General features: G+C 50.6%; 1 long non-coding RNA gene across 1 annotated transcript; it reads right to left on the minus strand.

The window, feature by feature from the left end:
- Positions 1-3,339: 3,339 nt before the first annotated feature.
- Positions 3,340-10,148, minus strand: LOC131384573 (uncharacterized). Its single transcript, XR_009215556.1, has 4 exons — positions 10,012-10,148; positions 4,673-4,848; positions 3,983-4,272; positions 3,340-3,615 (listed from the first exon to the last, which is right to left on the minus strand). It is a non-coding gene; the product is annotated as an uncharacterized LOC131384573 (long non-coding RNA).
- Positions 10,149-10,509: the final 361 nt, after the last annotated feature.

A 10,509-nucleotide genomic window follows, 5' to 3' on the forward strand; every position in this document is an offset into this window, starting at 1 on the left:
GCTCTTTACGTGGGTTATCTCATTTAAACCTCACTACCACTTAATGAGACAGTGATTAATATTATCATCATTGAACCAGCAAGGTCACCAAGTGTCAAAGAAGTTGAGAAACATCTTCTGGGTAACACCTCCTGCAAATATCAGTGGTGCAACCAGAACTAAGCCAGATCTGCCCAAGTGTGAAGGCCATGACTGCTGCCTTCCTCTCACTCTGTCTCTTCTCTGTCTTCTCTCCTGTCCTCCTCCTCTCTGTCTCTCTCTCTCTCACTCTCTCTCTCTTTCACTCTCTCCCCTCACCCCCCACCCCTGTTTGTTTGTTTTCTCTTTCTGATTAGGGACTGGATGAGCCTTGAGAATGCTGAAGGGGGATGGGGTAAACCGAGTCCTGTACAGCCCAGGCATCTCATGTCAGGACCTTGGTCTCCAGCCTAGGGTGGGCTGGTGGGGAGATTTTTAAAGAACAGCATCCCTGAATCTTGCCCCCAAATCAGACCACCTAATCAGAATCTCTGGGGACAGGGCCCAGTCAAATGTATTGTTTCAAGGCTCCCTAGGTTGTTTTAAAGCACACTGTGCATAAAACCTTGCCCAGAGCTTCTCTACTTTACTGAGGGGACATGGATAGTGGGGATCAGCCAAGCCCTGAGCTCCTGGCTCTGAGTGGGAAACTGAATCAAAGCCAGGCTCTTTCAGAAGCTGTCATTGGTGACTCCCCCTCGGTGACCTGTGGTCAGGCTTCCATCTCTTCATTCCTGCAGTGAGGATTGGACTGGGCAGCCTTTGGCTCTGGAAGCCTGCAGCTTGAACAGCAGCTTCCCAGAATGGGCAGCACCTTGTCCCAGTTCCATGAACTGCTGGGGGAGAGAATTCTGGGGCAGGAGTACCTTTTCAGACCCCCTTTAATCTCTGTTTCTCTAAAGTTAAATCACATTATTTCATTCTTGCCTCTAAATTAACTCATTTTCTTTACTTAAATGCTTTTTAAAACGGAATTTTACATCATTACCATATATAGAAAGCCTATCCCCTGTCACAAATGGAAAGTAGCCACAAAAATTGGACCATCTAAATCCATCTCCTCCGCCACCAGGGCCGTGCAGAGCGCGCTGGCTCCGAGCATCTCACCCAGTCAGCTCCTGCATTCCTGGAGCGCGAGCCTGACTGCGAATCATGTCTGGTGGTGTGTAGGCCCACACCACTCACTCGGAGGGAGAGGACCCAGGGAAGGTCTAAGCCTTGAGGGTGGAGCTATCATTTCCACCTTATTGCTGGGGGATCTTGGCCTTCTAGCAGGACTAAAGGTCTACGTTTGTAGCATTGCCCTCTGCAGAACCTCAGCTTTGGTACCTATAAAATGAACGTCATGAAACTTAGGCACAACCTGGACTTCCCTGTGCTACGAGTTTGACTCCTACATTCTTAGCTCTTAACATTGCAGAGGGCAGTAGCAGAACTGACCTAAGGGAAGAAGAAAAATCAGGTGATTTTATGGGGTGATTGGAGGGACTTTAGGAAGGTGTTTGTATGGTTAACCCTTAAACAATGCAGGGGTTAAGGGGCTGTGCTGACTCCTTCCCATGATTGAAAATCTGGGTATAATTTTGCCTTCCCCAAAACTTAACTACTAATAGCCTACTGTTGACCTGCATCCTTACTGAAAACATAAACAGTCAATTAACACATATTTTGTATATGTATTATATACTGTATTCTTATAATAAAGCAAGCTAGAGAAAAGAGAATGTTATTTGAAAGTCGTAAGGAGGAGAAAATATATTTACTATTCATTACGTGGAAGTGGATCCTCATAAAGGTCTTCATCCTTGTCTTCTTTTTGTTAAGTAGGCTGGTGGGCAAGAGGAGGGGTTGGCTGCTGTCTCAGGGGTGGCAGAGGCTAAAGAAAATTCACATATAAGTGGACCCACACAGTTCAAATCTGTGTTGTTCAAGGGTCAACTGTACTCGGAAACAGCATCCTCTACAAACTCACAGGAGATGTCTGATCTGCCACCACTGACAATTTAGAGTTCTGGGTTTCAGGACCGCTTAGCCTATTTGGGCCTTACTTCCTCATCTGCAAGCACTTGTTGCTATGAACTCTTGTTACACCTCAGCTAGATACTAAAGAAACATGGCCCAGATCTGTCCTCATAGAGCTCCATTCCAGCCACACGGTAGGCACATAAACAAAGGCATATACTGGGCCGGGCATGGTGGCTCATGCCTAGAATCCCAGTACTTTGGGAGGCCAAGGCAGGAGGATTACTTGAGCCCAGGAGTTTGAGAGCACCCTGGGCAATATAGCGAGACCCCATCTCCCAATTAAAACAAAAAAATATTAGTGGGGCATGGCAGCATGTGTCTATAGTTCCAGCTGAGATGGAAGGATCCTTTGGGCACAGGAGATCGAGGCTACAGTGAGCCATGGTCATGCAACTGCACTCTAGTCTGGGCAACAGAGCCAGATCCTATGTCAAAAAAACCCCCCAAAACCCCAGAGGTATATGCTACACTTTGCTCAGTGCTCACTCCAACAGGGGCTGAGACCAAGGCAGGCAGGCAGGAAGGAAGGGATTCAACACATGCTCTCTCCCTGAACTCCCTTCTCTTGTCCTTCAATCCAAATAGTACCCACATTTGCCCGGCATAAAATGTTAGCACTTGGTCTTTTCTGTTCAGGTATACATTTTGAGTGGCAGGGTGTCTTCAGGTTAAGAGCATAGGCTTTGGGGCTAGCCCTGGCTTAAGATTTGTGTTACTCATGGCAATGTGTGAACCTATCACAGCTTCAGTTTCCTTATGTGCAAAATAGGGACCCTAAGAGAGCTATGTGAGATGCTGTCCTCAAAGTGCCCAGCAAAATGCACTATGAAGTTAGCCCTCCAGAAACATTACTTGTAGTTGTTGATGTTTTTGTTTGTTCCTCTCTTTAGTAGAAATTTTAGGTTTGAAATGGGACACTCCTGGATGCAAATACTGGATCCACACCTTGCTATGTATTCAACTTTGGGCTTGACTTCTTTGAGCCTTCTGTTCTCATCTATAAAGAGGGGTGATCACAGTGGCCTCTCAGGCAAGCATACAAATGCAAGGTCCCTAATGCTGTCACCTCTATCCACTGTCTAGGTCTGCGGGAGAAGGCCATGTGCCCCATCAGCACAAGATGAGCCTAGACCGAAGGCTCAGGGTTCACCAGCATGCTCCAAGGTCCAGAGTGTTCCCATTCCCATTTACTCTGCCCCACACCCAGCCCAGTGTAGCCCTTTTTAGGTGCTCTTGTAAGTGTAATAGATCCCTTGCCCAATGTGCATGGCAAGTCAATACACCAAGTACACCAGGTTGCAGCAGAGAAAGAGGTTTAATGATAGGGCTGCCACACAAGGAAACGGGAGGAAGCCTCAAATCCATCTCCCAGAGGAGTTTGGGGCTTGGGATTTTACGAGTTTTAGAGTGGGCTGAAGTGTGGAGATTGTTGATTGGTTGAGGAGTCCAGGGTGAAGTTTTGGGACAGGGAGATGAAGAAACTGTGTTCTCATACTGATTCCATTCCTCTATGGGGGTCTTCAAACTTGTTAGTATCATCTGTTTTGCTGGAATTCAGGATCTGAGAAACATCTTAAGCAATTTTTAAACAGGAGCCTTATGACTCTAATGTCAAAGATCCTGTCTATCTTAAACAAAAGCCTTATAGCTCTAACATCAGAAATCCCATCTATAGGAACATTAGGGATGCAAACGGCCAGTATCTAGTCCTACCGTGTCTGTCAGTTACAAGGAAGTGGGTCAAAGTGCAGCCTGATTAATGCCTAATTATAGCCATATTTCTGCCCAGAATTCTTGTTAACCCTGTGAGGACAACTTTACTTTCGCTTTTTGATGATCACTTTCATTACCCTGAGCCCCACGTCACTGAAATAACAGAATCCATCCTTTACTGCTAGATAAAGGCTGGCCACCCACTGTGGACAACATTGCCGCTGACCATGACAGGAGCTTGTAGAGTCCAGGGAGAAGGAAGCAGCCTCGTCAGATGAGATCAGCATGAAAGGCTGTGGGAGGGAGGTAGAAAGAGAATGAATATGCTCTCCCTTCTCCTTTTCTCAATCTGATCCCATCTTGACTAACCTGAATGCTTGTCAGCTCCTGGAAACTCTTCCTGGGGCAGTGGCAGCACCGAGGAGAGACCAGAACTTCTCCTAGAAGACAGGTGTTTGAATTCTGTTTCTGCCATTGTCCAGCAAACTTGGACCTCCTGCCTCAGAGTCGCCTCACCTATAAGGGGGACAATGAAGCCTTTGTGAAGAATAAATGAGAAGTTTACAGATGTTCAGGTTTCTCTCCTTCTCATCCTCTTCCCTTGTACCCACAGCTTCTCAGAAGCTGCAAGCTTTTTTACCTCCCACCTCTGAGCCCCCTCTGCGTCCCAAGCAAGCAAGGGTAGCCCTCATCGCTACCCACCTGCATGATGCAAAGCCCATATTTTCAAGTGCCATGAGCTCCTGAAACATCAAGACACTGACAATGAAATTAACATCCCTCATCTGGGCCCAGGCCAGCGCAGGACTGAAGGCTCCTTTCCTTGATGATTAGAGAAGGAGAAGATGATTCCTGCCCAAGAAGGCTTACATTAGAGCAAATGAATGGACCTGATACTGACCTCAGAAAGACTCACCCCTCTGCCTTGGGCTCCTGGGCCAGCAGATGCCCCTCTCCTGACCCCACTAGAGTCACTGTTTCCCTTGCCTGGCATTTCTAGCCAGACATCGGCCAGTCCCGAGTCCACTTTGCTGCACCCCACACTTGATGAAAACAAGAGCTTGTTTGAAGCAAAAATCCTTCAGCAATTACCTGTAGAAATGGGATGGAGAGTGCTGGGAACAGAAAGAGGAATTTATTTATTTGTTCTCGATGCTTTGAGTTAGTTTTCAAATTGTCCTTCTGTAGATAAAGGCATCTCTCCAGCAGCTCAGCCCCAGATCGCAGCAGCTAATCTGCATCCGGTGGATCAAAATAGCCTCCAAACCAGATGGAGGCCCAGGCCACACCAGGAAACCAGAACCGGTCCTGAGTGCTGAGAGTAGGGATTTAAATAGACTCACGTGAAGCGTTTTTGGGATTTTCTGGGACAAAGGCGGGGACAACAGGGATTTCCAGGACTAGGAAGATGCAGGAGGGAAAAGAGAGGCCGACGTTTAAAAAGGGAAGAGAGTTCACTCTGGCACTTCCTCTATCATTTTCTTCAAAGCAGAAAGTGGCAACAATTTCCCAGGGGGTCAAGGTCTTCACCTGTCTGCAGTGCTCAGAAGGGAGAACAAAGGTCTTGTATGTTTCCCAGAGACAATTGATGTTGTGGAACAGGCATAGGCCCTGCAGCCAGACCTGGTTATGCATTACCCACTTTAATGATGAGCTAATTTGTTCCATTGAGCCTCAGCTTCCTGGTCTGCAAATTGGGATTATGATATTCACCTCCCAGGGTTTTGGTGAGGATTAAGACAAGAAATGTGAGTCACTCAGCCTACCCTATGCCTAGCACTTTCAGAGCTGAACAAATGTTGGTTCCCTATCCCCACACCCCTTCCCAGCAGCCCTTCTTTGGGGAAGGGTGTTTGGGGGGCAGTAGTAGAACTCTGCCTAATTTAAGAGTAAGGGTTCAGTCTGAGTCTTTATACAGTCTCGACACAACCTCCTCTCTCCACCTGCCTGTCCCATCCCTGGAGCTGCCGGGTCGTTTCAAGCTGAAAACTGGGATGCTTGCCTTCAGATGTAGGTCCGCTAGGGGAAAGTGGCCACGTCTGTTTTGCTCAGCATTGTGTCCCCAGGGTCAGGCACAGTGCCTGGCACCCAATCAGCACTCAGCAAACATCTGCTGATGGAATGACTGGGCAAGCGAGTGACTCCACCAACCCCTCCCTGTGATTGGAGGAGAAGAACGAAGTGTGGGCAAGAGTCCAGACTCTGACTGCAGCCAGCAATGAAGCTTTGGAGCAAGGGAAGTGACTGTTACTTTGCATTATAGGAACCGGGGAAAATGCTCCCATCCAGCAGCTTCCCCAGCCCCAGACCTGTCTGAGTCCCTGGTTTAGGGGTCACTCAGAAAAGACCACAAGCCAGCCTGCCCTGTCTCATCCTGTTTCATCCATGTTAACCTGCTGTCTTCAGTGAAACCACAGGCCCTGCATGTTCAGGAGGCAGCTCTTCCACCTCTAGGGCCACCTCCACCTCACACACTCTGGGCACCCAGTGGGCAGGGATGGGGGGGCCGGTCGGCACCTGCAACCGTGGCTTGTTGCCAGGCCTGCTTGTCCCCTGGCCTCTAATAGTCCCCTGGAGTGTTGCCCCTTCAGCTCTTCCTCTTAGTCCTCAGGATAAGGGAGTGAAAGAAGGAAGGAGTGGGGATACTCTACAGCTTTAATTTCCCTAGAAAGTCCTTGCATCTAAGTGCTCACATTCATGTGAGTTGGGGGCAATGAGAGAGAACACATAGGAAGTGAAGGCGGATTGGAGCTCAGGAGGAGAAAGTTCAGGGTCGGGGGCTGGGGGCAAGAGGACAGCTGCATCCTCCCTCCTGGCACCATCTCAGGTCACCCTCACCTGTGGAGGACAGACACTGTTGACCTGAGACACAGGGCCAACCCCATCCAGGTGTGCTCTGCTTTACCTCCATCTCCAGATCAGGCAGAGGGAAGGGAAGTTGGAAAAACCAACAGCCTTGATTAGTGTAAATTTCATGTTCTACTTTGTGCTTCAGGGTCTGTATCATCCAAAATTTTTCCAGTGAGTAGCTTTGAAAAGCAAGAACAAAAATCTAGAGAAAATGCTGTGGTTGAAACAGGCGGCCTGTCACACAATCTCTGAGTTGGGAATGGTTCTGACGATCAGATGTTAGTACGCAGCCTGGTAACGCTATGGTATGGGGTCTGCCTTCCTCACTGGAGTGGGAGCTCCTTGAGGGTGGGGTCAGAGGCTTAGGAAGCTCTGCATCTTCAGTGCCCAGCACAAGGCCTGGCAGGTATCTGGTGGGAGGGCAGGCAGGAAAATGGCAGGAGCAGGGTGGGAGCAGGTGCAGTATCCCCATATGGTTCCTGCTGGCCCTGGGGAGGGCCCAAAAGCCCAGTTCCTGGAGGGAGAGGACAAAAAGGCAGCCTGAGGTCTGCCCTTCCTGCCGCCCTGCCCAGGTCCAGCCTGAGCACTCCTGGCAGCAGGCTGCCCTCAAGGTCCCAGCATGGCCTCCTGCTCACATGTTTATCCACCAGGCCAGTCCCCTGGGACAGCCGGGACTTAATGAACTGCCGAGTTGCCAAGGCTGCCTTTGATCCCAGCAGTTCAGCCGAGGAAATCGATACCCTTAATGGAGAAAATCTGGGTTGTGATGTAGAGATTTGGGATGGGCCATGTGACCATGTGACTGCCTGCCCACCTGCTGTGGAAAATGCTGAGTGGGCCCAGCAGGAGTCTGCACCTCCTAAGGCCCATCTCCCGGGACTGAGCCCTGCCTGGGAGCCAAGAAGGGCAGTCAGGACCTCAGGGCACTCCCAGGCCAGGACAGGGTTAGGGTCAGAGATCAGACAGAAATGCTAGAAAGAAGAGCCCATCAGTGCAGCCAGAAGAGTTTAAGGTGCACTGGGGAAGGGAGAGAGGACTGAAGAGAGGAAGACGGGAAGCAGCTGACTGGCAGCTAGAAAGCAAGGAAGAGCCACAGGGCGGACACTGACATTGAATGGCCCAGGGACAGGAGCAGCTAGTGACATTCAAGAACCAGTGAGCTTCAGCTCAGTGCTGTGGCTTCAGCAGATTCCACGCAGCTGAGCAATGAGCCCAGGAAGCCCATGTGAAGCCAATGAGGGGTTGGAAATGGATGGAATTGCCATAGGGGGCACGTTGGGTTCCTCGGGATCATCAGGGTGGGAAGACCCTGAGAGAAGGCAGTCGTGGTCAAGGGCATCCCCGCGTGGTCCTGTCTCGCTCACTCTCCCAGCGCCTGGCTCACCACCCCCAGCTGATGCATTCTGTCAAATGTTCCCCCTCCCATGGGCAGATTAGGTTATGAACTCAGTCAATAATTGCATTGGCACCGGCTGGCTCTGTTTCACCAGGCACTGTGTTCCTGTCTCATGGGCTTAATGTCTCCCCATTCCCTCCTCCCTGGCACTCAGCATGGTGGTGACCAGATCTGCAAATAGCTCCGCGGTTCCACCGCACACCTAGCAGCAGGCTGTCTGCATGGCTAGCCTCCTCCCCACAGGGCCCTCTCTATGGGGCACCGTCAGTTCCAGGCTCGTTGGAGGCCGACACAGTGTGGGCTTCTCAATGTGAGGCCCCCCTGTGGCTCGGGCTGGGGCACAGCTGCTCAGCACTCACAAGTCTCCTGGTTCCCAGGTTAGACCCAAAGTTCTGGTTCCCAGGTTAGACCCAAAGAGCCCACACAGGGGAGGGAGCATTGATTGCTGCATAGTGGAAGGAGCCCACACAGCCTGCGCTCTGGTCTCTCTGCCTGACTCTTGCCCTGGTCTTGGCCTCCTAGGTCCTGGGTTTCCTTATCTAGAAAGTATCACAAGGGTGATAATCCTTGTCCTGCTCACCTTACAGTACACAGTAGAAAACTTGAATGAGAATGCAGATGTGAAATACTCCCTCAGGTACCAGATATACCCAATTATTTGTTTCACATGGACACACTTTGCCTGGCTTCTTATTCAAGTGACACCACACAGGAGTTCCTTCCAGGCCCAGAATGACCCTGGATGCTTTATGAGAGGCACCCTCTGACCTGGGGGCATTTATGGGGCAGAGCGGGGCAGAGCAAAGTCGCACTGTATCACAAACACAAAGAAATGTGTGAAATTGCTCTGAGGGTGGAGTTTGATGGCCCTAGTTTGGAAAAACAGATGCTGCAGTTCTGCAGTGAGTCCCCAGGATTGCAGGCACCGGGCCCCTGGTTGGAGGTTGGTGTCACAGCCAGGGGGGTAAGATGTAAAGACAGCCAGAAGGGGCTGATAATGTGCTCAGTGTCCTTGGCCCTATTGGGCATAAGGTCAGAGAACAGGGTCTTTCTGTCTCTCCTCATGCCCTCAGATGATTGGTGCTGGCACCCTTATAGTCTATAGGTATCCTCAAGCCAGGGCCACAGTTCCAACCAGGAACACCCAGGTGGAGCCCCACCTGGTGATTTGCAGGCGAGGCCAGCTCTCACACCTGGGAGAGGCGACGTGAGAGCTCAGTGTTCTGGCACAGCCCTGACACCACCACCTGAACAAGTCTGGGTATGCAAATGATCTCCTTCCTTCATGGTTTTGTCCTATTCTAATCCGCAGCTCAGCCCTAGCTAATCAGCAGGAACCACTGTCCCCCTGTGGGGGCAGGGACAAGGCAAGTGTTCTGAGCTTGGGAGCCAGGGCCAGGGCAGGGCTCTGACATTGGGAAGGGATGCCAGCCAAGGGGGTTCATGCCAATGGAACTTTGCAGTGGCAAGTCTTGGCAGGGCTATTTGCTCAAGAGCCTGGAACAAGCAGCCCCAGCCTCCTCCACGACCCAAACCCAGGAAAGAGCTCCCTTGGGATTCCTAACCAATCCCCAATCCTTGTCCCTTCTAGGGACCTGGAGCCCAGGGCAAAGCAGTGGCCAGGGAGCAGAGCTTCAGACAGCACCCTCACAGCAGATGTCTCCACGGTGGCAAAGGCAGCCTCCATGGCTGCCATTTAACCTCTCTGGACCCTCAGCCCTAGCTATGGCCAAGGAATCTGCTTTTCCAATATTGCAAGGAGAAGGCAGCAGGGTTTTTGAAGATGCTATTTTCCCACATTTAACCCCCAGAATCAGAATGGGCCCATGGTAAAAGTTGGGACAGAAACTTGGGAGTCATAGCCACACCAACGCTGGCAGGATCTTTTGGCTCATTCATGCACACCCATCATGTGCCCAAGAGCCCACAGCTGGCAGGGACAGGGCCAGACCCCAAAGAGAGCCCAGCATGTCTCTGGCCTTCTCCCCAGTGAAGGCCCCTCTTCCTACCTCTCCCTTGGGGTCCTGGGATGAGATCTACAAAGACTGAGGCGTCGAGGGCTAAGACAGACTCTCGACATGACTCTCAGAGGAGTGGAAAGCTCCTCTCTCACTCCTCCAAAACTGGTGACTGTGGCAAGACTAGCAGAGGAGCCAGCTGGAGCTGCCCAAGTCATACTCCCATTGAGTTGTGATGCCACAGAGGCCAGAGGAAACGCTGGCCTCCAGTCAGAACTAATCTGCTACTTAGAGCCTATAACCTTGCACAAGTTATAGAATCTCTCTAACCCTCAGTTTCCTCATCTGGAAAACGGGCATGCTATATCTACTACTCAGATTCATTGTGAGAACAAACAATAGCCCACATATAGAGCACGCAGCAAGGTGTGTGACTCTTTATAGGCACCCACCACTGTTCTCTTTTCCTCTTTACTCCTCTCCTTTCCCTTTCTGGACTTCAGTCGAGAAATGCTCTCTACTGTGTCTATGACTGCTATGTCAAATCAC

This window comes from Hylobates moloch, unplaced genomic scaffold, assembly GCF_009828535.3.
Source record: "Hylobates moloch isolate HMO894 unplaced genomic scaffold, HMol_V3 SCAFFOLD_11, whole genome shotgun sequence".
In the NCBI taxonomy this organism is placed as follows: Eukaryota; Metazoa; Chordata; class Mammalia; order Primates; family Hylobatidae; genus Hylobates; species Hylobates moloch.